This window comes from Gossypium hirsutum, chromosome A06 (genome assembly GCF_007990345.1).
Source record: "Gossypium hirsutum isolate 1008001.06 chromosome A06, Gossypium_hirsutum_v2.1, whole genome shotgun sequence".
NCBI lineage: Eukaryota > Viridiplantae > Streptophyta > Magnoliopsida > Malvales > Malvaceae > Gossypium > Gossypium hirsutum.
The window spans coordinates 121280678-121307014 of record NC_053429.1 but is presented as its reverse complement, the minus strand read 5'-3'; the positions used below and the strand labels follow the sequence as shown (position 1 = coordinate 121307014).

The 26337-nt window shown below is 33.7% G+C and overlaps 2 long non-coding RNA genes across 2 annotated transcripts; both read left to right on the top strand.

Moving 5' to 3' along the window:
- The first annotated feature begins 18105 nt into the window (after nt 1-18105).
- LOC107962035 (uncharacterized) lies at nt 18106-19275 on the top strand. Its single transcript, XR_001701501.2, has 2 exons — nt 18106-18740; nt 18990-19275. It is a non-coding gene; the product is annotated as an uncharacterized lncRNA (long non-coding RNA).
- A 3318-nt stretch (nt 19276-22593) lies between these two features.
- LOC107963448 (uncharacterized) lies at nt 22594-25173 on the top strand. The gene is made up of 3 exons (XR_001701922.2): nt 22594-24386; nt 24475-24615; nt 24709-25173. It is a non-coding gene; the product is annotated as an uncharacterized lncRNA (long non-coding RNA).
- Nucleotides 25174-26337: the final 1164 nt, after the last annotated feature.

The window sequence follows — 26337 nt, the reverse complement described above, 5'->3', positions numbered from 1 at the left end:
GGTTGGCACATATGATTTTTTGTTTCTTCTTTCAAAATGCACATGTTATACTTCATACATTTTTTAATATTTCCGTTGTAGTATTATATATTGATATAATGATAAAATAAACTCTTATATTAGTTTGGTAGGAGTATTATTACACGTTTTAGTTTATGGATTAACAATAAACTAATTCAATTAGTAATATTTAGTCATTTTATTTTTTACAAGATTTTTTAGTTATTTTTTTTTAATTTGAAGCTTAAATTTGTGCTAAATATTTTTTATTTTAGGTCGAACTATTGTATACATATATGATAAATAAGTTTTTTCCTTATATTATTATACTAGTAATTAAATGGGGTATTAATGTTTACATTTTTTGTTAATTTGACTTTTAATTTTTTAAAGCTAAATTTTGGTTCTCAACTTTTTAAATATTGACTAAATAAACATGGTAGACTCCAAATGTATTTTATGTTTTTTTTTAAATTTGAATTTATTTTTATTTTTAATACTTTTACAATTTTTAAATTATTTGTTGATATACATATAAGACAAATAGTAGGGTATGAGTTTCACGTGAATTACCATGAGTGTTGCTAAATGTTAAAATCCAATTTGATTGTTTATAAAAGATAAATTAACAAAAAAATACATTGAGAGTTGAATTTATCATTTTGACTTGTATATTTTATTTTCAAATGATATAGATTTTGTAACATATAAAAAAACCCCTAATATATTATAGAATTAAGAAAGGGTTGATATCAATATCATATTTATTTGCTTAACCTTGGCCTGATCAAAGACATGAGTCTTAAATTTTGTTAAAGTCTATTTGTATTTATAAATAGTTAATTCAATTTTATTTAAACTTGTACATATAAATTTTTTTTCTCATTTTTTAGTTTTATTTAATATTTAGTAAATTTTCCTTTTATTAAAATTTTAAATATTGATAATTTAATAAAATTTTTTTAATATTTGCATTGTAGAGTTATATATTTAATTTTTAAATTATATAAATTACGTAATATATAAAAATAAAAGATTAATATACTATAAATCTAAAAATGTGTCCAACTAAGCTAGATTCAAGTCCAACATCATGTTTAAAGGGTTGAATTTTTATGTGAAGCTCATTTTTAGGCTCTAATTTTGTCTGTACATTTTGCAATAATAGATGGACTTTTGAGTAACTTAATATTTGGACATGTTTCTATTGAAAAGTAAGAAATAATTGATAAATTCTCATGAAACCCTAATTGTTTCCAAATTAAACCATTTAATTCCTTATTTCAATCTTCATCTATATCATATATATATCTTATGAAGCAAAAACCAATTATATCTGTCCGACCAAATAACTTCAGTTATTTAATATGTGTAGTTAAAATGTTAATCATATAATTTTTTATATACAAAATAATTTTATTTTATTTATATTAGTATAATATGATCTTCCTATTCAGAACAAAGTATTTAAAAAAGATGTACCTAAAAGCTATATTTACTTCCATTTTTCGACATGTTAGAGACATTAATGGTGGTGCCTTGAGGAATACCGGTACTGGAACCACCTTGTTGTGCGGCCAATGCTTTTCTACATACTATTTCATAAATATTCATCAAAATTGTCTGAAATGCTTTCTCGACATTAAATGCTTCGAGTGTCGACATCTCTAGGAACGATAGGCCTTCTTTTTGGGTCAAGTTTTTGGCGTCTTCGGTCAACATTGCTCGGAGATGATTGAGATTAGATTTGTTCCCGACATCATGATCATGATATTTGAATCAACATGGTCTTGTAGTTCTTGGAGCCATCGTTGGATGTTGTCGAAGGTTTGTGTTTTGGTTATGTCGTAAACAAGAAGTGCCCTGACCGCACATCTATAATAAGCACTTGTGTGATTGCTCTATATCGCTCTGGACCAACCGTGTTCTATATATGTGCTTTAAATATTTTTCTTTTTACGTGAAAGTAAGAAGCATAAACAACAACTTGACTTTAAATTACAATCACTATTTGTTTACTGTTGGGGAAACTATTATTATATGTTCCATGTACCGTTATAACAAACCTGTTTCTTTGTTCGGGTCATATATAGGTTTTAGTTGAGCTAAGTTTGATCCATTTGATCATGGCATGTTTGACAAAATAGTAGCATGAGTCCAATTAAAAGTCTTAGTCTCCCAATCAACTTCCTTGAGGTAGTATGATAACCATGGAAGTCTTATAATCTCTTGATAATTAATGTGTTATTTTTTAGAGATAATTATCAGAATTTTTTGAAGGGAATTTCTAAAGCATTTATCAACAGTTTTAAAAGAGAATATTTTAATGCTCTTTGAGCCTATAAATAGGCGTCATTCTCTTTTGGGATTCATCAAGTTTTATAAGCTGAGTTCTACAAAAAGCATGCACTTCTTGGTTTCGATCAACTTGTTTGTTTCTTTATTTTTCAATTATTTACTTAGTTGACTAAGGTGCTTGCTGTCTTTAATCAAATCACTATTGAGCGATCTTTGTGAGCTGTGGATTTGTGAGTTCTCTATCGGGACTGCATATACTTGTTTGGAGAAGAAGTTGTGGGCTTTAGCCAATACAGAAAGTGTACTCTTGAATTATTTGGTGATTGAATAAAATATTTATCTTGAGCGAGGCTATGTAAATATAAAATCATTATGTTTGAATTGAATAAATAAAGATTGGTTGCCTTAGATTCTTTTTTACTCTTGCTTTCTTTACGTTGTCATATTCTTTCAAATTATAATTACGATAAACACTTCGCAAAGTTATTTTATTATATCTGTAGAATAATTATTTTTTAATTAAGATAGAGCCTTCAAAAACTATTCAAAAACAACTAAGAGATAGTTTTCCAATCATGGAAACTTATTAAAAAAGGTAATTTAGTTTCACGAGCCCCTCTTCTAATAGAATCTTTGAACTATGCCTATTGGAAAGCACTCGTGAAGGCATTAATCATGTCAATAGACGATGATACTTGCGAGGCAATTGAAGAAGGTTGAACTCGAACTACTATTACTAGAACAAATTGCACTTTACAACCAAAAGGTAAAGTGCAATATACTATCGAAGAAAAAAGAATAGCTTCTGGAAACTCCAAGTTATTAACGCCATCTTTAATGGTGTGGATATGGAGTAATTCAAGGTGATATCTATGTGTGAGACGACCAAAGATGCTTGGATAATTATTCAAAATTAGAATGAAGGAAACACAATTGTCCGGTTGTTCAAATTGCAAATGCTGACCACACGGTTTGAAAATCTAAAGATGGAGGAAAAAGAAACAATTTCAGAGTTTTATGCCCGTCTATATGACATCTCAAATGAAGCCTTCTGCTTAGGAGCACAATTTTTAGAAACCAAGTTGGTAAGGAAGGTCTTACGCTCATTGGCAGAACGATTTGTAATCAAGGTAACTGCCATAGAAAAAGCAAAAGACATTGCTGCACTGAAGTAAGACGAGTTGATTGGATCTCTCAGAACATCCGAAATGAACTTGTTAGAAGCTCAAAGAAATAAGGTAAAAATTAATGTTGCTTTTAATGCTCGAAACTCGACTAATACAGGAAAAAGTTCCACAGAAACTATAGATCAGATCAAGGAGCAGATTGCCTTTTTGTCAAAGAATTTCATCAAAACTCAAACATTTTGCCAAGAAACATTGGTAATAGATAAAACAAGGAGAAGAAATGCCTAAGAAGAGCTAGAATAGAGGGTAATTCATGAAGAAGAAGACTATGCAATGCTATGAATGCAAAGGATACAGACATATTCAGATTGAATGTGCAAATATAAAAAAGAAGAAGCTAAAGTTGCTTATCACTACTTGGAGTGATGAAGAATCAGAAGATGATATGTCTGAGTCCGATAAAGAAGCGACATTCACTACCGAACTGAAAGAAGAGACAGAGGAACAAAGTAAAAAGGGTTCTATTGAAAATGCTTATTTTCACTTGTTAAAAAAAAGATGGAAATGGTATGTGAAATAAATAAAGATATTCAAGAAGAAGTGTGCATCCTAAGAAGTCAAAAGAAAGCCCTTAGAAAGGAAGTTCTCATCAGGAATCAAGTTATTGAAAAGGCTAATAAAGAACTTGAAGATACAATACTGACGTTGAAGAGATTCTAAAGCACAAAGCTTGACAAAATTTTATCTACACAGGTTTGAAATAGGGAGATGTGGCCTTGGTTATCCAAAGAAGGATATGAACACTAAACTATCTTATTGTTGAAGTTAGTTCCCATGCAGCCCATGCAGATTCAAGCACGTGAAAATTAATGCACTTATGTTATCCGGGTAAAGTATGTGCAAGAATTCATACACACAAGTTACCCGGGTAAAATACATGCAACTGAAGGGGTTGATGCTTCTTTTCTGTCTCAGTTACATTTTGTTACCGTTTAACTATGCTTTTGTAATCTAGTTCATTTTGAACTTAGTTTAGTTTATGTTTGATGTAATTTGATGGTGATAGAGCTATCACCAGCTTTGTTTATGTTTGCAAGCAAAATCACCTAGTCCCTATGTAATTAGTGGAGTTAGGTAGTGTTTAGGTAAAGGATTTGTTAATCTTTTGACCAGCCAAATGACTGGTATATGTAATGGCTTTAAGCCAATGTTTCAAATGAATGAAATCATCAGATTTTCTTCCATATGCTCCATCTTTCTTTGCCTTCTAAAAACTTCTAAGTTCTGTTCTTCATTCTTGACAGTAGCTAAAAGCTTGAACTCCAAGCATTTTTCCTTCATATTTTATCCGGGTATAATACGTTGCTGCCGGTGCTCTGTTTGAAATTCTTACTTTACCCGGTTAAAGTGCACTCAAACTCCAACAATTGGTATCAAGAGCTTTCATCTTAGAGGACCTGTTGTTGAAAATTAAATAGCTTCATCAGGCTTTTCTCCTGCAGCACCACCAGTTTTTAATGGTGAGGGGTTCCACATATGGGTTGTCAAAATGAGAACTTACCTACAGGCCTTTGATCTGTGGGAAGTGGTGAACACAGATGCTGAGCCTGCTCCACTTAGAGCCAACCCCACGGTAGCCCAAATCAGGCAACATGCAGATGAGAGAACCAAAAGGCACAAGACCATGTCATGCATTCAGAACTGTGTTTCTGATGTTATTTTCACCAGAATCATGGCTTGTGAGACTCCCAAGCAAGCCTGGGACAAGCTCAATGAGGAGTTCCAAGGCACTGAAAGAACTAGGCAGCAGCAGTTACTAAACTTGAGAAGAGACTTTGAAAATCTTAAAATGAAGGAAGAAGAGACAATAAAGCAGTACTCAGACAGGATAATGGCTGTGGTCAACAGCATAAGATTGCTAGGAGAACAGTTCAATGAGGCAAGAATTGTGGAGAAGGTGCTCTCAACATTGCCTGAAAGATATGAGGCAAAGATATCATCCTTAGAGGATTCGAGAGACCTGGCAACCATCTCTCTAACAGAGCTCATTAATGCTCTTTATGCTCAGGAACAAAGGAGAGCCAGTAGAATGGAGGAGCACCAGGAGGGAGCTTTTCAAGCCAAAGCTAAAGCAACCTCAAGTACCACTGCCTATAAGGGCAAGAAGAACCGCAAAAACAGGCCTAAGCCTAATGCTGCAAGAGGAGGAGATCGACTCTGCAGATTTTGCAAAAGACCTGGTCATCCAGAGGCCAGATGCTGGTTCAGACCAGATGCTGTGTGTCAACACTGCAAAAAGAAAGGCCATGTTGAAAGGGTCTGCAAAGAAAAAGGCAGACCTGGCCAAAACCAACAATACAAGGCTGAAGCTCGGGTAGCTGAAGAAGGCAGTGATAATGAGGAGTAGGTCTTTGCAGTTTCCTGCTCAGAAGAAAGACTCAAATGGTTGGTTTCTTGACAGTGGCTGCACCAACCATATGTCACCAGATGCAGCTATTTTCAAGTCCTTAGACAGAAGCTGTAAAACACAAGTTAAAGTTGGCAATGGCCACTTTATCAAGGCAGAAGGAAAGGGAGATGTGGTTATTCACACTCCAACAGGTAACAAAATCATTTCAAATGTTTTGTTAGTTCCTGAAATTGACAGAAACCTGTTAAATATAGCTCAGTTAGTTGAAAAAGGCTATTCAGTGGTGTTCAAAGGAAATGGATGTCAGATTAGTGATCCAAGTGGATCCATGCTCATGTCAGTAGCCATGACAGAAAAGAGCTTTGTTGTGGACTGGAATAAAGGCTTTGATAATGCCTATGCTGTTTCTTCTGAAGACTCCAAGCTTTGGCAACAAAGGCTTGGGCATGCCAACTTTAAGTCTATGGCTCGGATGGTCAGTAAGGAAATGGTTGAAAATTTCACCAAGACAGTTCAGAATGAAGATGTTTGTGAAGTTTGTCAGATGGGAAAGCAAGCTAGGCTTCCATTTCCTGCAAACACCACCTGGAGAGCATCAAGCAAGCTGGAACTAGTGCACACTGATGTTTGTGGCCCCATGAGAACTGAGTCACTTAGTGGCAACAGGTACTTTATTCTCTTCATTGATGATTTTACCAGATACTGCTCGGTTTATTTTTTGAAGCATAAGTCTGAGGTTGCTCAAGTGTTTATGAAGTTCAAAGCTGCAGTAGAAACAGAAGTAGGCTGCAAGATAAAGACCATTAGGTCAGATAATGGAACTGAATACACTTCAGCTCAGTTCCAAGCTTTGTGCAAAGACGCTGGCATCAAACACCAGCTAACCAATGTCTACACACCCCAACAAAATGGGGTTAGTGAAAGGAAAAACAGGAGCTTGATGGATATGGCTAGATGTTTATTGTTTGAGAAGAATTTGCCCAAGACCATGTGGGCTGAAGCTGTCAACACTGCTGTCTACATTCAGAATAGGCTTCCAACCAAAGCACTTGCTCACAAGACACCTTTTGAAGCCTGGTTCGGGTTCAAGCCATCATTGGCTCATATGAAAGTCTTTGGTTGCCTATGTTACAGCCAAGTACCAGCTGTTAAGAGGGACAAGTTGTCCAAAAGGGCTGTTCCTGGTATTTTAACCGGGTATAGTCTGGTAAAAAAGGGTTATAGGATCTTGGATCCTTTAACCAACAAAATCCAAGTGAGCAGAGATGTAGTGTTTGATGAGAAGGCTTGTTGGAATTGGGACAAGAATGAACCTGAAGCTGTCTCTAAAGAACTTGTGGTTGATCAAACAGAGCCTGAAGAAAATAGTCCTGATATGGACATTGATGACATGCCAGTCAGAGGCACTAGACCTTTGGCTGAAATTTATGAAAGGGCTCAAGTTGCCATAGTGGAGCCATGCAGTTTTGAAGAAGCTGAAGCTGATGAAGGCTGGAAACAGGCAATGGTTGATGAAATTGCCATGATTGAGAAGAACCAGACATGGGAATTGGTTCCTAGACCAGCAAAGAGGAAGGTTATTGGAGTAAAGTGGGTCTATCGAGCCAAGCAAAATGCTGATGGGAGCTTGAACAAACTGAAGGCCAGGCTTGTAGTTAAATGATTCATCCAAAAATATGGTCTGGACTACTTGGAAACATTTGCACCAGTGGCCAGGCTAGACACCATTAGATTGCTGATTGCCTTGGCAGCTCAGATGCAGTGGAAAATCTACCAACTTGATGTGAAGTCTGCATTTCTTAATGGCTTCCTTGAAGAAGAGATCTACATTGATCAGCCACAAGGATTTGTTGTGTCTGGCAAAGAACAAATGGTGTACAGGCTTAAGAAGGCATTATATGGCCTAAAACAGGCTCCCAGAGCCTGGTATGCTCGAATTGACAACTACTTAGTCAGTTTGGGATTTAACAGAAGTGTTAATGAACCAACACTATATGTCAAGAAGAATGAAGCTGAAATACAACTTATTGTATCCCTCTATGTCGATGACCTTTTGGTGACTGGAGGAGATCAAGATATGTTGGCTGAATTCAAAGCCAAAATGACGGACATGTTTGAAATGTATGACTTGGGGCTAATGACATACTTTTTGGGAATGGAGGTGCGCCAAATAGAAGGAAAAATCTTCTTGGGACAAAGAACATTTGCCTTGAAGGTTTTGTCCAAGTTCTCGATGGAGAATTGTAAGCCAACAAGTACTCCTATTGCTGTTGGAATGAAGCTGTCCAGCCAAGGAGATCATGAACCAGTCAATGAGTCTACTTACAGGAGCCTAGTTGGCTGCTTGTTATATTTGACAGCAACTAGGCTAGATATCTTGTTTACTGTGAGTATGTTATCAAGGTTTATGCATTGCTGTAATGTCCAGCACTTTCAAGCAGCAAAGAGAGTGCTAAGGTACATCAAAGGCACTCTTGACTATGGTGTGTTATTCAACAAAGCTGAAACCTTGAAGTTGAAAGGCTATACCGATAGTGACTGGGCTGGTTCAAGTGATGATATGAAAAGCACCTCTGGATATGCTTTTACCCTTGGCTCAACCATGTTTTTTTGGAGCTCAAAGAAACAATCGATTGTGGCTCAATCAACAGCAGAAGCTGAATATGTTGCAGCTGCAAATGCTGTAAATCAAGCCATATGGCTGAGAAAAATTCTAGCTGATCTTAACCTACATCAAAGGGAAGCAACAGAGATCTTTTGTGACAACAAGTCTGCTGTTGCAATTGCAAAGAATCCTGTCTTCTATGGCAGAACGAAGCACTTCAGCATCAAGTTACATGTGATAAGGGAGATGGAACAAGCTCGAGAGGTGGAGTTGATTCATTGCAATTCAGAGGAACAAGTTGCTGATATCTTCACAAAAGCCCTTGGTGTGTCAAGGTTTATAAAACTGAGAAATCAGCTAGGTGTTACAAGCATGGAAACTAAGGAGGAGTGTTGAAGTTAGTTCCCATGCAGCCCATGCAGATTCAAGCACGTGAAAATTAATGCACTTATGTTATCCGGGTAAAGTATGTGCAAGAATTCATACACACAAGTTACCCGGGTAAAATACATGCAACTGAAGGGGTTGATACTTCTTTTCTGTCTCAGTTACATTTTGTTACCGTTTAACTATGCTTTTGTAATCTAGTTCATTTTGAACTTAGTTTAGTTTATGTTTGATGTAATTTGATGGTGATAGAGCTGATCACCAGCTTTGTTTATGTTTGCAAGCAAAATCACCTAGTCCCTATGTAATTAGTGGAGTTAGGTAGTGTTTAGGTAAAGGATTTGTTAATCTTTTGACCAGCCAAATGACTGGTATATGTAATGTCTTTAAGCTAATGTTTCAAATGAATGAAATCATCAGATTTTCTTCCATATGCTCCATCTTTCTTTGCCTTCTAAAAACTTCTAAGTTCTGTTCTTCATTCTTGACAGTAGCTAAAAGCTTGAACTCCAAGTATTTTTCCTTCATATTTTATCCGGGTATAATACGTTGCTGCTGGTGCTCTGTTTGAAATTCTTACTTTACCCGGTTAAAGTGCACTCAAACTCCAACACTTATATATTTGTTAAAGTTAATGAATGTGATGCCTCAGGAACAAAGGAAGAACATAAAAAGAAAGAGGATTTTTGTCTATCATTATCGCAGTAAGGAGGGTCATATAAGACCTTTCTGTTACAAGTTGCTAGAGGACTTCAAGAAGTACAAACTTGATGGCAACAATGTTCGTCCAAGAAACAGGAAGGTACAACAAGTGAAGTAAGTCCAGGTTTTCAAGGAAAGAAGCCTTCTGATTGCTCATACTTCTTTAAAAGCCACAACTGAGGAGATTTGGTACTTTGACAGAGGGTGGTCGAGACACACGTTAGGAAACTAAGAATTCTTGAAAGAAGTTCAAAAAGGTGATATAGGGAGAGTAACCTTTGGAGATGGTCAAAATGGGAGAGTAACTGGAAAATAGGTCTTAGATGTTGAAGGATTACCAAAGCCCAATAATGTTCATCTTGTGGAAGGACTTTTTACAAATCTAATCAGCATAAGTCAACTGTGTGATGAGGGAATTCTAGTAGGTTTTACCAAGAATTATTGCGAGGTCCAAAACACAAGCGATGAATGCATAATAAAAGGAGCTTGGTCATTTAATAATTGTCATCGTCTCATAAAGGAAGAAAAATGTTTTGCGAAATCAATGAATGAGCTTGATCTATGGCATCAATGGCTAGGGCATGCAAGCTACAAAAGTCTACAAAGGGTTGTGCAACATGGAGCTATCCAAGGATTACCAAAACTTTCAGGAGTTATTACGAAACCTTGTGGAATTGCTTAAATGGAAAAAAAGCATTGCTCGTCCCATCCTTCATTACAATAGATCACTACCACAAGATTATTAGAGTTGCTCCAAATAGATTTTATTGGTTCTATGCAACTAGAGAGCCTACGAGGAAAGATGTATGTTTTTGTTTGTGTTGATGACATTTCTTGTTACACTTAGGTTAACTTTCTAAAAGAAAAGTCTAAAACTTTCAAGGTGTTTAAGAATCTGTGTATAAAGCTCATAAATGAAAAAAGGTGATAATATTGGAAAGATCATTCGAATTTGAAGTACTATGGAAAAGAGTTTGAGAATTATGAGTTTAAAGACTTCCGTGATCAAGAAGGGATCTTGCATGAATTTTCAGCCCTTAAGACGCCTCAGAAGAATAGGATTGTCGAGCTGAACTTTATAAGAGATGACCCTTGACGTTTAATGTAAAAAATATTTTACATAAGTTATGGGCCAAGGTCGTTAATACTGCATGTTATGTTAGTAATCGAGTGTTCTTAAGACCACTAACAAGAATGAATCCCTATAAGATCTGGAAACAAAGGAAGCTGATGGTTGCTTATTTTCAAAATTTTTGTACTCCATGTTATATTCTAAGAGATCAAGAAGCCAAATGAAAGTTTGACCCTCGAAGTGATAATGGTGTATTTGTAGGATACTCACCAAACAGTCAAGCATACTAGGTCTACAATAAATGAACCAGGATTGTGATAAGAGTCTATAAATGGAATTATTGATGACTCCTCAAAGTCTCTAGAAGAATTGCCTGAAGAGGAAGCAACTGCTAAAATAAAGTCCGTTGTAACAGAAGATGGAACAGAAACAAAGTGTCTTAAGGTTGAAGTAAATGGGGGGCCACAAGTTGAACCCTCCAACCAATATATTAAAGAATCATCCTCCTGAATATGTTATTGGTGAAATTGTTGATAGTAGAAGAACTCGAGGAAAGAAAATAAAATTTCGAGAGATGATCAACATGGGGTGCCATGTGTTAACATTAGAACCTAAAAGAGTAGAGGAGGTTTTACAAGATGAACACAGGATGGCTGCCATACAAGAAGAGTTACAACAATTTGTTAGAAATGAAGTGTGGACACTTGTACCACGACTAACAGAGTACAAAGTAATAGGTACCAAATGGATCTTCAAGAACAAGATTGATGAGAATGGAGTGATCACAAGGAATAAATCTTTTCTTGTAGATCAAGGGTACATGTAAGTTGAAGGAGTGGATTTTGATGAAATATTTTCTCTAGTAGCAAGGTTAGAATCAATCGTCTTTTATTATCTATTGCTTGCTACCTTAACATAAAATTGTTTTAGATGGATGTTAAAAGTGCATTTCTGAATGGATGGCTCAATGAGGAGGTTTATGTCGACTAGCCTAAAGGGTTTATTGACCCACATTATCTGGACTATGTGTACAAACTGACAAAGGCATTATACGGGCTAAAACAAGCTCCAAGAACTGGGTATGAATGCCAATACTTGTTACAACAAGGTTATGTTGGAGAAGCATGGATAAAACTCTATTCATAAAGAAAGGCGTGAAGGATATGATTTTTGTTCAGATTTATGTTGACAACATTATTTTCGATTCAAACTTAGAAAAGGCAAGGAATGAGTTTGTTCAACTCATGAAATTTGAGTTCAAGATAAGCATGGTTGGAGAACTCATATACTTTCTTGGTCTACAAGTTAAATATCTAAATTGAGGTATATTTTTAAATTAAGAAAAATATGCAGCGAACATGGTGAAAAAAATTAAATTAGAGTAAGCCAGGAATGCTCGGACTCCCAATGGATCAAGTGAAAAGCTTGGTATAGACAAGGAGGGTGTCTCAATTGATAGTACAATGCATTGAAGCATTATTAGAAGTTTACTCTATTTGACAGCTAGCAGGCCAGATATTTGTCAAAATGTTGGTATATTGCTCACTTTCAAGCTAACTTGAAAGAATCACATCTTAAAGTAGTGAAATGAATTATTGAATATGTGAAAGGCACTACCGATTATGGGCTTTGGTTCACTAAGGATACAAATATGGCTCTCGTTAGGTATAATGATATGCATTGGTTCGGTAGTGTTGATGACCGAAAGAGTACCTTCGAAGGATGTTTCTTTTTGGGAAATAACCTAGTGTCGTGGCATATCAAGAAATAAAATTCTATCTCCCTCTCAACAGCTAAAGCCGAATATATAGCAGCCAGAAGTTGCTGTACCCAACTTATTTGGGTGAAACAAATTCTTCAGGACTATCACGTTCGAACCCACATTCTAATTGTGTATTGTGACAATATGAGCACAATCAATATTTTTTTAAACCCGATGCTACACTTTCACACAAAACATGTCATACCATGAATCTGGCGGACCTAAGATTTGAGTGGGTTTTAGTGGAATAAACTGTTTTGGCGAAGTGCTACCCATCTAATTGTTTCTTTTGGCATATTCCAATCAATGTGTAAGTTAGTGATGGCCCTATGCTAGATTTCTATGTTAGTTAGAGTATAATAACAACTAAGTGAAAATGTATTTAATATATGTGTTCATGCCAAAGGTATAGTGTGCCCAACTTGTCTGAAATATTGTACAAGTTAAGTTGCAAGGCAATTTAGTTAGGAACCAACTGGATAAACTAACAAGGTATTTAAAAATATTGGATTTTCATTTACAACATTCTCAGATTCTGTAGGTCCTTATATATAAAAGACAAACTTTGAATTCAGGTGACACATGTTGAACTCCTGTAAGTGAAATTGGGTTATATATATGTGAATGAGATTAGAGAAAGAGAGTTTTCTTCTTCCTTTTTCTAAAATGTTGTTATCTGATTCTTTTTGGAGCTCATTGTAGTTCTCTCATTAAGCTTAAGGATAAGATTCTTGGTTTAACCAGTGATTATTCTATCTTCTGGTAAAAATTACAACTTTGAATGTTAAGTCCTGAAAGATTAAGTCTGTATGGGTGCATGAACAATAAGATGAAGAAATAAGGCTCTGCATGGGGGTTGTATGTGCTTGAGATGATGGTAAATTGTATACGAATGAGTTTTAATGGTGTTCATATGTTCTGTTAGTAGTGGTTGTTATTGTTTCTTGATGAATGTGTGAGTCTGGAGTTCAAGCTATTGTATGTGAATGTCAGGTGAGTCTCTATACTGACTCTTTATAACGAAATGTTCAACTAAAGAGTATATCTAAATGAAAGTGACCAAATTATGAATCAGTATTCATGAAAAGTATGGTAAGAATGTAATATGTACACGTCTATATGAATGCAATTATGTCAAAATATATTGATATTGATATATATATTTATTAGTTTAAGTACAGTTTGAGATTGGAAGGTAATAAATTATTTGATATGTGAATAAGTTTTGGTAAGTGATTATTATACCTAAGTCTCTCTATGATGCCTTTGGTAGGGCAGTTATTGCTAACCAAATTGGCAAGTCACAGTATGAGTGAAATGAAAGACCATGTGGTTATGACCCATGGCACATTGAGATATGAAAAACACTCATGGCGTTGTCTTCAGTATATTAATGACTGAACTGGTAGATCGTGATACATAATATGTGTGAGTCCATGTGGTTGAGTCCGTGAGATACAAAGATATGAAATGACATGTATGTTCATGGTGTATCCTTCGATATATTTGAATCGAAATGACAGATCGCAATACATCAATATATACGTAAACCATAAGGTTTTGACCCTTGGCAAGATATGAAATGATTGTATGAATGGATCATAAACACAAGATTCTGTATGAAATCATTATGGCATATTTTGTATGAAACCGTTATAGCACATTCAGTACGATATTTTCTAACGTATTCTATAAGAAATCTTGTGGCATATTCTAATTGACTTTCTAGCCTGTTCAACTAAAACACCATAGTACAAAGTGATCGTTCGTCATGTAGTAAGTACGATATAAGTTGTGATTATGAAATGATAAGTTCAACATATATATATAATGAAAATGAAAATGAGCGAAATAGAATTAATCTGTAGTTGAATGAGACTAAAATAGATGCTCTTGAATAAAAGGTATGAATTTGTATGTATGGAAGGGTATCTACCATTCTGTTGTGTTCTGATTTGCTCTAAAATATTATGGAATGTGAATGACTCTAAATTATTGAATACAAATGAATACCATCAAACTATCTTAGGTGAAGTTCTGACAATAAGATTTGGTATTGAGAATAAACTAGATAGGGATTGATTTGGTAATCTGTTGATAGTTGAGTTTGAATGAGAATTCGCCGATTTTGTATATATTCGTTAATAACCAACAATTGAGTTTGAAGAGATAGCTTATACATATTGCTCTTCAAAGGTATTTGTATGGAATCATGATCAAGAAGAGATTAGAGAATGTCCTAGAAAGTTTGAGGTCAGAAGATAAAAAGAAATGGGTATGATTAAGAGTGTACTAGTTGGCGTGTATGGATGAGTGTATGAGAAGGGTATGGTACTCGCCAAAGCATAAAATTGTGATAATGAAAGAGTAAATGGCAAAAATGGTCTATCAGATTCTGTATATCATCCTCCTATAAGGTAAATCTGAGTTTACCCTCATTAAGTTCTTACGAACTTATCTGTGTGTAATTATGTTTCAAGTTTGAATGCTAAAAGACTGTGACTGGACAAACAACGCTAGGACTGTGCCAAGAAAGTGGCGAAGTGGCCTATTATGTATACAATGGGAGTGTGTAGCAGTTAGGATTGTGCCCTTTTAGTCTGTCTTTCAATAACATCAATATTGTTAAGTGTTGTATTAAATCTGATGTAATAATTTGTAACAATAATATATTCTGCGTTATTAAATAATAAGACTATTAGTTTTTAAATTAATGAGAAAAATGTGTTCAACAAGAAAGTTTGTCAAGTGTTTCATTAAAGGTAAAAGTTCTGTGCAGTAACACTTGAGATCCGGATCCGACGAATTGGATCAAGTTAGGGGCATTACAAAGCATATCGATATTTAACATCACTTTAATTTGGGAACTCATTGAAAACAAGATGATAGAGTTAAAATATATCTCACAATTGGCAGCTATCTTTACAAAAAGTTTGAATGCAAGTCAATTGGAAAGCCTAAGAGGGTCTCTTGGGCTGTGCCATATTTGAGGTATTTTTGTAATTTTTTCCTTCATTGTTAATTTGTCGCGTCTCATGTCTTTGTTTTGGAATAAATTATGTTAGGCATTAAACTTTTCAATACTCAAAAGACTTATCATTCTTTTAAAGAAAACAAGAAAAGACTCATTTTTGGTCTTTAGTCCTTACCATTATTGTTCCTTATCTCTACTACTTCTCCATTTTTTTTCTTCTCTATTTTTACTTTGTTCTCTTGGTGAAAACATGTCAAGGGTGAAATGTTTAGTGCAAAGGAAACCCAGAAAGTCCCTAATATTACCCATCAAAGTTGTTGATGATCTACCACAGGAGGTCAAAGTTCTGCCCACCTATCCTCGTCAAAATGTTTTGTTGCCAAAATAGGGGCTGAGACTCTTCATATACTTCTATCGTCTACTGCTGCCATTAAAGAAATTGATGCTATTCTTGCCCAAATTGAGCAAACTTATAATGTAGCAAAAGATATGGAAACTATTGTTGAAATCGAAAAAAAACTCCACCTTCGGCTAAGATTCTGACTCATCACAAGAAGAGGAAGAATAAGAATTGTCGAAGGAACCAACTAAGAAATCTGAAGAAGAAGATGATGACTTTTCGGACCAATAGCCAATTTTTAAAATTGAATAAGCAAGTGAGACACTTGCCCAATTACATGCATGGGCAAAGGCAAAATGAAAGTAGAAGATCGATGAAAAAATAATAGGCCCATACTATAACACCCATTGCCTGACCTGATCATTCTTTATTATATTCACATATTAACTTCGTAAATATTCTTATTTTATATTTACAGACTCGGTTTATGAAAATGGGGTTTCGAAACCACATTTTTTGGTTCCACTGAAAATCAGGTCATTATACGTACATTCACTCCAAGCGATTTCGAGAGGTTCATTCCAAAAACGATGAAGAGTTCAGTAAAGTAAAGTTGCTAGAATTTTTCAAAATTCTTGCTCAAAAAAGAAGTGAGAATGTAACCAGTAACAAAGTCGTCAAACAAAAAAACATTATGTTTTCACATATTTTGAGAAGTATTCTCTTATGGTAGTGTTTGAATCCACAATGTCGAAACCATTTTTATTTTGGAAAACGAGAATCGACTTTAAAACGAGGTATGGAGTCGCCACCGACCTTTTTTAAGGTGTAATCGGATCACCTTGAGATTGATCATTTTAATAAAACATTTTGATTTATTAAAACAATAATTTTAGGTCTACAAAATTCGAGGAAAAATGTTCGGGAGTCGGTTATGCATGAGAAAGGATTAGCACCCTCGTAACATCCAAAATTGGTACCAATTGACTATTTAATGTCCTATCATTGAAAATTTGAAAAAACATTGAAATACGATCCTTTTAAAAATATGCGAACAAACCGAGTTGAATTTTAAGATTCACTCATTCCAAAGGAATAAAATATCACATCCAGCATGTTAGGACACGATATTCTAGGCCTCCAAAAACTGAGATTACCTCACACAACAAAATTAAAAAAGAAAGGGTATTCAGTTATTTGGTCCAACGATAAACTGAAACCTAACACGTTAGGGCACGATCTTTCAAATTTCCAAACATAGAACATTGCCTTGTTTTGAAGTTTAGAAAACACAAACAAAATTTTAAAGGGATATTCAATTATTTGAACAAACAGAAAATCGAAACCCAGCACGTTGGGGCACGATTTCCCGAATTTCCCAACATCAAACATCTCTCTTATTTTATAAAGCCGGCTCAAAACGTATCAATTTGATTTGAAAATAAATTGGAAATTTTGGATCAACAAATTGAAAATTTCAATTGCAGTGTGACACTCACAAAAATTTCAATTATACAAATGAGGGACAATATATGAAAATAAATAAAAAACAAATTAAAACATACACAACAGTAATAAATGCACAATGAAATCTTAAAAGGGTATTCCGTTATTTGGCCAAACAAAAAAAAACGAAACTCAGCACGTTAGGGCACGATTTCTCGAATTTCCAAACACGAAATATTATATTGTTTTGAGGAGTTTCCAAATTAACAATTATAAACCAGCTCAAGATATACTTTTTAGTTTATTTAAAGGTAAAAAAACGCTTGATATTGGACAAAAAAACATTTGAAATTTTAAAGTCCGATGAAAATAATAATCGTACAAGCATTGAATTGAGCATGAAATAAATATATGAAACCATAATATTATGTGAATAATAAAAAGGAAAATACAAAGAACTAAGTTACATGAAAATACAAACGTTAATAATCGAAAGCTAATGGATTAAAAACCAATTTAGAGGAAGTTCCAAACAAATTACACAAATGAAATATAACAAGTTTTAATATAAAATAAAATAAATAATAAGTAAGAAAGATAATTTGGAATCATTACTATACAAACTATACAAAAATTTTAAAATAGTTAATAAATATAAGAATTTAAAAAAATAAAAAAGGAAAAAAATATTATAATAATATACAAATAATTTTTAAAATAAATAATATGAAGTAGATAATATACAAAATAATACATATATCCATTTACATAAAAAAACTTAATATAAATAATTGGTATATAAGAATATCAATATATAAAAAGTATTTGAAATAATAAAAATGACGAAATAAAGTTTATATATAAAAAAAATTGTAAAGGGAGGAAAAAAATATTTATAAAAAATGATATAACGCAATAATATATATATATATAAACTAAATTATGTGTAAATATAAAGAAAATGTATGAGGATATTTAAATTGATCATATTGAAAAAAAAGAAACACATATTGAAATAATAGAAAAACTCAATTGAAATAAACCAAACTTAAAGGGATAATTAATAAATAACTAGAACATCAAATTAAAGCTAAGGACCACAACTCAATGCGCACAAATTCTCAAGGACTGAAAACGAAAATGACCCAAATCTCCAAAACTCAGCACCTGGGCGAGAACCAAATCACAACAACGCGTAAATTACAGGGAAAATTTAATAAATATAAGGTGCAAATAGGGGTCAATTTAAAACTGGCGCGAATAGGAGTGACTGGAAGCGAAAATTACCCATTTAAGGGAAACATGCGCAGATCCAACCTGTCCACACGCAGGCTATCTCTTTCCCTTCCCCAAATGCCATTAAAATTAAACATAACATTTATTTTTAAAAAAAAAAATTAAAGATTTAGAAAACCCAAAACCTTTTTTCAAAACCCCTTTTTCCTTAAAAACATTTTACCCTTTTGTTTTTTTTTTAAAAAAAACCCTAAAATTCTCTCTTCTCCCTCACTTCCTAGCCGAAGGACTAAAACCCAGATCTCATTCGCTGCCTCATGCGCGGCCGTAAATAGCCATCGGAAGGCCGAAGTTCTCCCTCTTTTGCCAGCGACTTGAAAGGTACGTCTCTCCCTTTTATAAAATATTAGTTTGTATTTCGTGGACTCAAATGAAAATGGAAAAAAAAAGGAAAAACGGAATAAAATAATGATTAACAACCACCTTTTGAAGTGTATTCGTTTGGCTGATCTCTTATTGATTTTTCTGTGTATATTTTGTATTAAAAAATTGTCCATTTTACAATGAAAAATGAAGGCTTTATAGCCAAAATACAAACAGTTTCTGCCTATTTCTTTGCTCAAGTCGCAGGTGCTGTGAAATCGTGGAGGAAGAGTGCATGATCGTGCAACGTGCGAGTTAAGAACCTGTTCGTGGGTGTTGAAGCGTGGGAGTTGCGGAGTAGGTAAATGGAACCCTAGGGTTTGCTATTTTTTGAAAAAATTTGGGTCATTGGGCTTGTAATCGGGCCTTTTAATTTTAGTGATTTGAGTCTGTATCTTGGGCCGGGCAAAATTTGAGCCCTACACACAAATTTGTTGAAACTTGTATCATTACAAGTTAGCGAGTAATGAATCAATTGACCATTGTTTTATCATTTTCATTGTCTAAAGCATTAAGGACGAAATTATATTAGTTTTTATAATTGATAATTTAAATTTAGTTTATAAACAATTTATTTTGGAATTCGCACAAATAATTTTCGACTTTATTAGATTAGTAATTGCTTAACTTGCAATTAACTTGATAAACACATTTACCAATTTGGCAATCCCTTGGGTTCGATCTTTGGAATACTCGAAGTGTTCTATTGTAACACTTATAAATATTACAAATGATCTGTCACACTTGTAGTAAGCTTGTAAATGTTATGTTTTGGCTCGAAGCTAGGTACAATGATGGATCGAGTTAAGAATTAGTGGAGAATTTTTTAAATAGAACAAATAGAAAATTTAAGTGTGAAATTAGAAAGTATTTAGACCCGATAGGGAATTAGATAATACTCCTTAGATAGGAAAATTTTGAATAGAAGCATTGACTAAATTGAAAGAGTATAGAAATTATTGTGGTGAAAGTATGAAATTAGAAAGTTATGAGAAAACATGAAAAATGTGGAAAAACAAGGAAGGACTAATAGGAAATTTTACCAAACAAAAATATGATTCATACATAGAATTGTAAAGATGATTAAAGGTAAAATGGTAATTGGCTAAGTTGATATTTATAGGCCTAATGATTAGGGGTTAAAGTGTAAAGATGGATAGTTAGAGGACTTATTAGTAATTCGACAATTTTAAGTGAAAATCATTTAATTTTTTTTGTAGAACTGTGTAGAAAAAGTGAAGAAAAGATGAAAGATTCTTCATCTTTTTAGAATTCAAATGTCACATCCATTTTATGGTTACCAAACTTTCTTTTTTATTCTATTTAAGTCCTTCCACCGTTGTTGACCAAATCTAAGCTCAAAATATTCCTTTCCTTTGGTGTTTCTTTAGTAAAAACTGTTGAAATATGTATATATTTTAAATTTAATTAGGTAGATAAATCTTATTTGGATAGATAAGTTTTATTCATATTCTAGAAATATTTTTATTTTATCTTTTAGTAGTTTACTAGAATAAGGGAACTATTTTCTTTCTGCAATCCCATTTTGTTGTGGTGTATTTGTACAAGAACTTTGGTGGACTACTCCATGTTTGGTTAAGAAAATACCTAATTGTCGCTAAAAAATTCCCCACCATTGTCAGTTCGAAATACTTCTATTTTCACACCAAATTGTGTTTTCACCATAGCATAAAAAGACTGAAACACATTTTTAACTTCGGACTTATCTTTTAATAAAAACACCCAACAAAGTCGAGTATGATCATCAATAAATGTGACAAACCAACGTTTTCCTGCAAAGTCGAGACTCTTGAAGGTCCCCAAACATCACTATGAATTAACGAAAAAGGTTTGGAGGCTTTATATTTTTGAGGTGGAAAGAATGACCGATGATGTTTAGCCAATTCACAAAATTCACAATGATATGAAGAAGGACTTTTATTTTTAAATAGATTAGGTAACAAATATCTTAAATAATAAAAATTAGGATGTCCAAGCCTATAATGCCAAATCATAACCTTATCAAAATCAGAAACAGAATTTAAACATAAAGTAGTTGTTGGTTGACTTAGATGGTCGTCTTCAAGAAAGTAAATTCCACCAAATTCTTTAGCATTGCCAATCATCCTCCCTGAGACCATGTCCTGAAACTTACACATAGAGGAGTCAAATATAACATGACAATTTGAGGACTGGGATAATTTACTGACCGATATGAGATTACAAGCTAGATTTGGCACATGTAAAACATCATGTAAAACCAAGGAAGATGAAATTTTAACAGTGCCTTTCCCGGCTATTGCCGAGAAGGACCCATCTGCTACTTTGATTTTTTTGTTTCCTGCGCAAGGTGTGTAAGTTGAAAAAAGAAAATGACTGCTAGTCATGTGATCACTAGCTCCAGAATCAACGATCCATGTGTTTGTTTTACAAGGCTTGACACTGAAAAAAATAGAAAAATCAGTACCTAATTGGGCAAAAGAGGAAGAAGGATTATTGGATGAGTTAGGAATAAAAGAATTCATCCGAAATTGTGGTGATTGAAAAAACTTGTGTAGATGCTCTAATTGTTCCTTAGTGAATGGAGACCCTTCCAGAGAACTTTGGCCCTCATAATTTCCATTAGTTGTTTGGAAAGCTCTGCTATCCCCTGATTGTGAACCACGACCATTGCCATTCTTTTTCCTTCCATTTGTCAGTTTTCCATGGAGCTTCTAACACGTTTCACGAGTGTGCCAATATTTTTTGCAGTGATCGCACCAAGGTTTTTTCTTTTTTCCACTATCATCATTATTTTTAATAGTTACAAGAGCAGAATTATCATCATTAGCTTCAAACCCTGGCTTTAACATTACTTTTCTCCTTGTCTCCTCTCTTCTAACCTCAGAAAAAATCTCACGAAGTTTTGGAAGCGGTTTTTTCCCTAGGATCCGAGATCTCACTTCATCAAATTCTTTATTTAAACCAGCCAGAAACAAATAAGCTCTTTCATTCTCTTCTTTTTTCATAACTTTTACACCATCTCCGGGACACTCCCATTCATCATTATAACACTGATCCAGTTCTTGCCAAAGAGACATCATCTCATTATAATAAAGAGTAACTTCTTTTTCCCCTTGCCTAGCTTTCCACAGTTTTATTTTTAACTCAAAAATCTGTGAAGCGTTTTCTAAATCTGAATAGGTGTCTTTCACAGCGTCCCAAACATCTTTAGCAGTTGGGAGAAAAAGAAAAGGTTTACCTATGGAAGCTTCCATGGAATTAATAAGCCACGCAATTACCATAGAATTTTCTGACCTCCACTTGCTCATCTTTGGATCACCCACCTATGGTTGCTCAACTTCTCCATTTAAATGACCTAGCTTGCCGCGCCCATCAATTGCTAATTTTACGGACTGCGACCATTCCAGATAATTCTTGCCATTCAACTTGTGAGATGTCAGTTGAAAAGAAAGGTGAGACGCCTATGTCCCTTGAGTCATTGTACTCTCGGTAGTTGTTTCAACTGTAGAACTTTTTTCCTCTGTTTGATTGCTGGATCTCTTATCTCCAGTGAAGGCTGTTTTAACTATGATGTTACTAGAGATTTTAACCTAGCTCAGATGCCATGAAAGATTTCAAGAGAGCTTTGAATAAAATTGTACTTCTCTTATTAACTAAAGAATTGAACTTAAATAGAGAAAAAAAAAATCCTAATCCTAATTGGGAAAATAGTTCCCTTATTCTAATAAACTACTAAAACATAAAAAGAAAATAGTTCCCTTATTCTAGTAAACTACTAAAAGATAAAATAAAAATATTTCTAGAATATGAATAAAACTTATCTATCCAAATAAGATTTATCTACCTAATTAAATTTAAAATATATACATATTTCAACAAAAACAATAGAGAAGACTAGTGGGTACCTTAGTTTTAGGAAAGGAATCTACATAGAAGTGATAAAGGAGAGAAAAAGTAAGAATTAGGTTTTCAATTTCAAAAGGTTAAGGTAAGCGATGATGAAACTTTCATACCATACGTGTTTATTTCTATTAAATAACATAGAAAAATTACTTGATTATGGTGCCCACTTTTCAGATTAGCATTATGGTGCCCACTGTTCTGTTATCACACTTCGGTGCACCATTGTTATGTTCTTCAGTGCAATTTTACATTTATTTTGTATGTCCTAATTTGTTCTGTTAAGCCTACATTGGGCAAGGATAAGAAATGTGGTCTACAAGAGTAGCTTTGCATAATAAGGTAAGTATTGAAATTAAAAAGAGGTGATTATTGTTAATTATAAGTATAAATTATTGTATAGAAGTGTAATATAGGTCTGTTATTGAAATTTGGAAATTCTATTGTTTAAAGATTTCTTGTAGTACTAAGTCTTCACAGACATAATGCATTTATTTTCAACACGTAGGTATAGTGGCATCCGATGAGTCGTAGTTGAGGTCGTAGGCTTCTCATCTCATCGCATCCTTTAGTTCCAAGAGAGTATGTATTATATTTTGAGTTAGAATTACATGTACATAGGTAAACTGAATGTGTTCCAAGTGGTAGGGACTAAATTGCAAACTTTTAAGAACTTAACTTATTTTGGTATTTTAATGAACTACTTTTGTATTAGTTGAAATGAATTGTGAAGAGTTTAAATGTATGCATGCATATGTGGTTGAATTAGAATTGTTTTAAATCGATTTAAACTGCTTTGGAATTGGTTTTTAAGTTTGAAATGGTACAAACTATTTGCAGGGGGTTTTAAACAAAATTTCCAAATGTTTTTGAGCAAAATTGACCCAAGGTATCAATACCAAGGATCTGGTATTGATACTTGGTGTTTGGAATTGAGTTTTTCGGAAACAGAATGCCAATTTGGTATCGGTGCCCAAGCCAAGATATTGATACATTGGCAATAGGTATCGATACCTACATGAAATTTTTGAAAAAGTTGAGTTCTAGAATCCGATTTTGGTATCAATACTTATTAGGGGTATAAATACCTTGTTATAGGTATCAATACCTTTGATTTTGGTACAGATACTTGCCCTTTATTTTGAATAAAAAATTTATTCTATTTGCTTCTAAGCGAAATCGGTTAACTGACAAAGTTTCCAAACATCGATAATGATATTAATAAGTTGTAAAGGCTAAAATTTAGTCATAAAATATTCAAGTTACCTAGTGTTTAGCCAAGAGCGTTTTGGCACCAAATGTAATAGTTCTATACCGGGTCCCGAAGGTCAGATTTGGTATAGGGGTGTTACAAAGCCACTTTTAAATTCTTAAATTGTGTGTTGATTCTTAGCCCTAGTGCATGCACGTCGGGGCACGACCAACTCATCACTCAAGATTTCAATCACATTATTGGTGTTATCACTAGATGAGTTGTGTGAGTTTGTCTCGAGAGTTCATCTTTATCGACCACGAGGTTAACAATTAAGTTTTGTATGTTGCACGAGATAACCATCCACAATTGGTGGCCGACAATCTATAAATCCTCTGTTAACAAGCCACTAGCTCGACTTCTCTATATAGTGGGCCAAGGGGTGCGTTTCAACCTTGGGGACTTTATCTTTAAGCAAGTGGTAAAACATGCTGAGTCCGTGTTGAACCGTGAGTTCCTTCCATTTCCCTCTCTTGTTTATTAAATTTTGATGCTTTAAAAGAATATAAAATTGAATAATGATGTTCTATCGGACAGGATTTTGGAGCACAAAATCTCCAGCAGACTGTTTAAACCAAGTCGAATGAATGACTTGGTACTAAGAGAGTTTATTCCACCCTCTGTTGCAATAGGAGAAGCTAGTGGAACTCAAAGTGCTATCGCGACTCAAAAGGCAAGGTAATGGTCGTGCTCAGAACCAAAATTAATAGCATTAACTTGGAGGATTAAAAACTCAACACATGAAAGGCTCACCTCACTAACCTACTTCAGGACTTGGAGCATTCGACATGGTAAAAGGGGGAGGTTCGACATTTTGTCAAAAAGGGGAAGAGAGTCTGGTTCTTGATGATAGCTATTGGTTACTGGTGTGTTTGAATGCTACTGTTGTGGATAAAGACTGGATGTTTTTTATTTGAACTTTATAGCGTATGCAATTGTTGGATTTTGCTACTTTTGAATTTGTTTTAATACTTGGAATTGTTGTGTTGAAACTCTATTGTGCATATTCGTAGGGGGAGCTATGAAAAAGCTTTGTTATTGCTTTATTCGTATCATGCTACATTCTTTTGGATACGATGCATATATACAGAGGAAGTTTTCCCCACTTAGTTTTGTCAAAATGTCAAGTGGGAGATTGTTGGGGAAGCTTCTGTCGCTCGTTCCATGTACCATTATAATAGACCCTTTTCTCTGATTGGGCCATTGTTTTGGGTAAACTCACTATTAGTCACCCAACTATTAGTAAATTTATTTTTTGGTCATTTAACTATGAAGAGTTATAAAATAGTTACCTAACTATTGGTAAAAAAAAATTGTTCACCCTACTATGAAAAGTTACAAAATGGTCACTTGACTATTCTATTTTGTCTTTTTTGGTCACTAGCTGCCTAGCGGTGATAAGTTTTAAAATTGACGTAATAGAAACTTTAACCTTCAACATTTACATATTGGACAATTTAGTCTTGATTCTAAAAAATCTAACTATTAACATTTACAAATTGTGTAATTTGGTATTTTCCGTAGCTTTTCTTTTCATTGTGACCCTTTCACCTAAAAAGATAAAAAAAAATTATTAGCTAAATATAATTGAAAATATATAAAATATGGAAACACCGAAAAATCCAATATAATAATTTTCATCTTTTCTCATTCATTTAAAATTAACCCCTTTATGTCACAAAGAAAAGAAAAATTGAAAAAAAATACCAAATTGCACAATGTGTAAATGTTGAGGGCTAAATTTTTATTTTAAAATCAAGACTAAATTGACGTAATTTATAAATATTGAGAATTAAAATTGCTATTATGCCAATTTTAAAAGCTACTACCTTCACCTAGCTAATGATAAAAAGACAAAATTGAATAGTTGGGTGACCATCTTTACAACTTTTTATAGTTGGGTGATAAAAAAAATGTACTAATAGTCACATGACCATTTTGTAGGTCTGTCCAAGGGTCGGGTAGCCCATGTGGCCTGACCCGACTAGGATTGAACTTAGACAATGATTTTTACACTTTGGGCCGACCTAACTCAAATTTAATTTAAATAAAAAAAACTTTTAAATTAATATTTAATTATAAAATAGCAAGTAAAAATATATTTTAATATATTTTATTAATTTTTAATAGTAAAAAGGATTTTTTAGACCGATCGAGCCAGCCTATGAACCCTTTATAATTTTGTAACTTTTTATAGTTAAATAATCAAAAAAAAATTTACTAATATTTGGATAACTATTAATGTACATTAAAAAATTATTTATAACCAACCATGTTAAAACACATAGAAATATAACCTTAAAATTATTCTGTAAATAAATTAAAAAAATTAAAATTCTGAAATCATATAAATATTCACCTCTAATTCAAAATATTAGACTATAAATAAGGTAGGGGTAT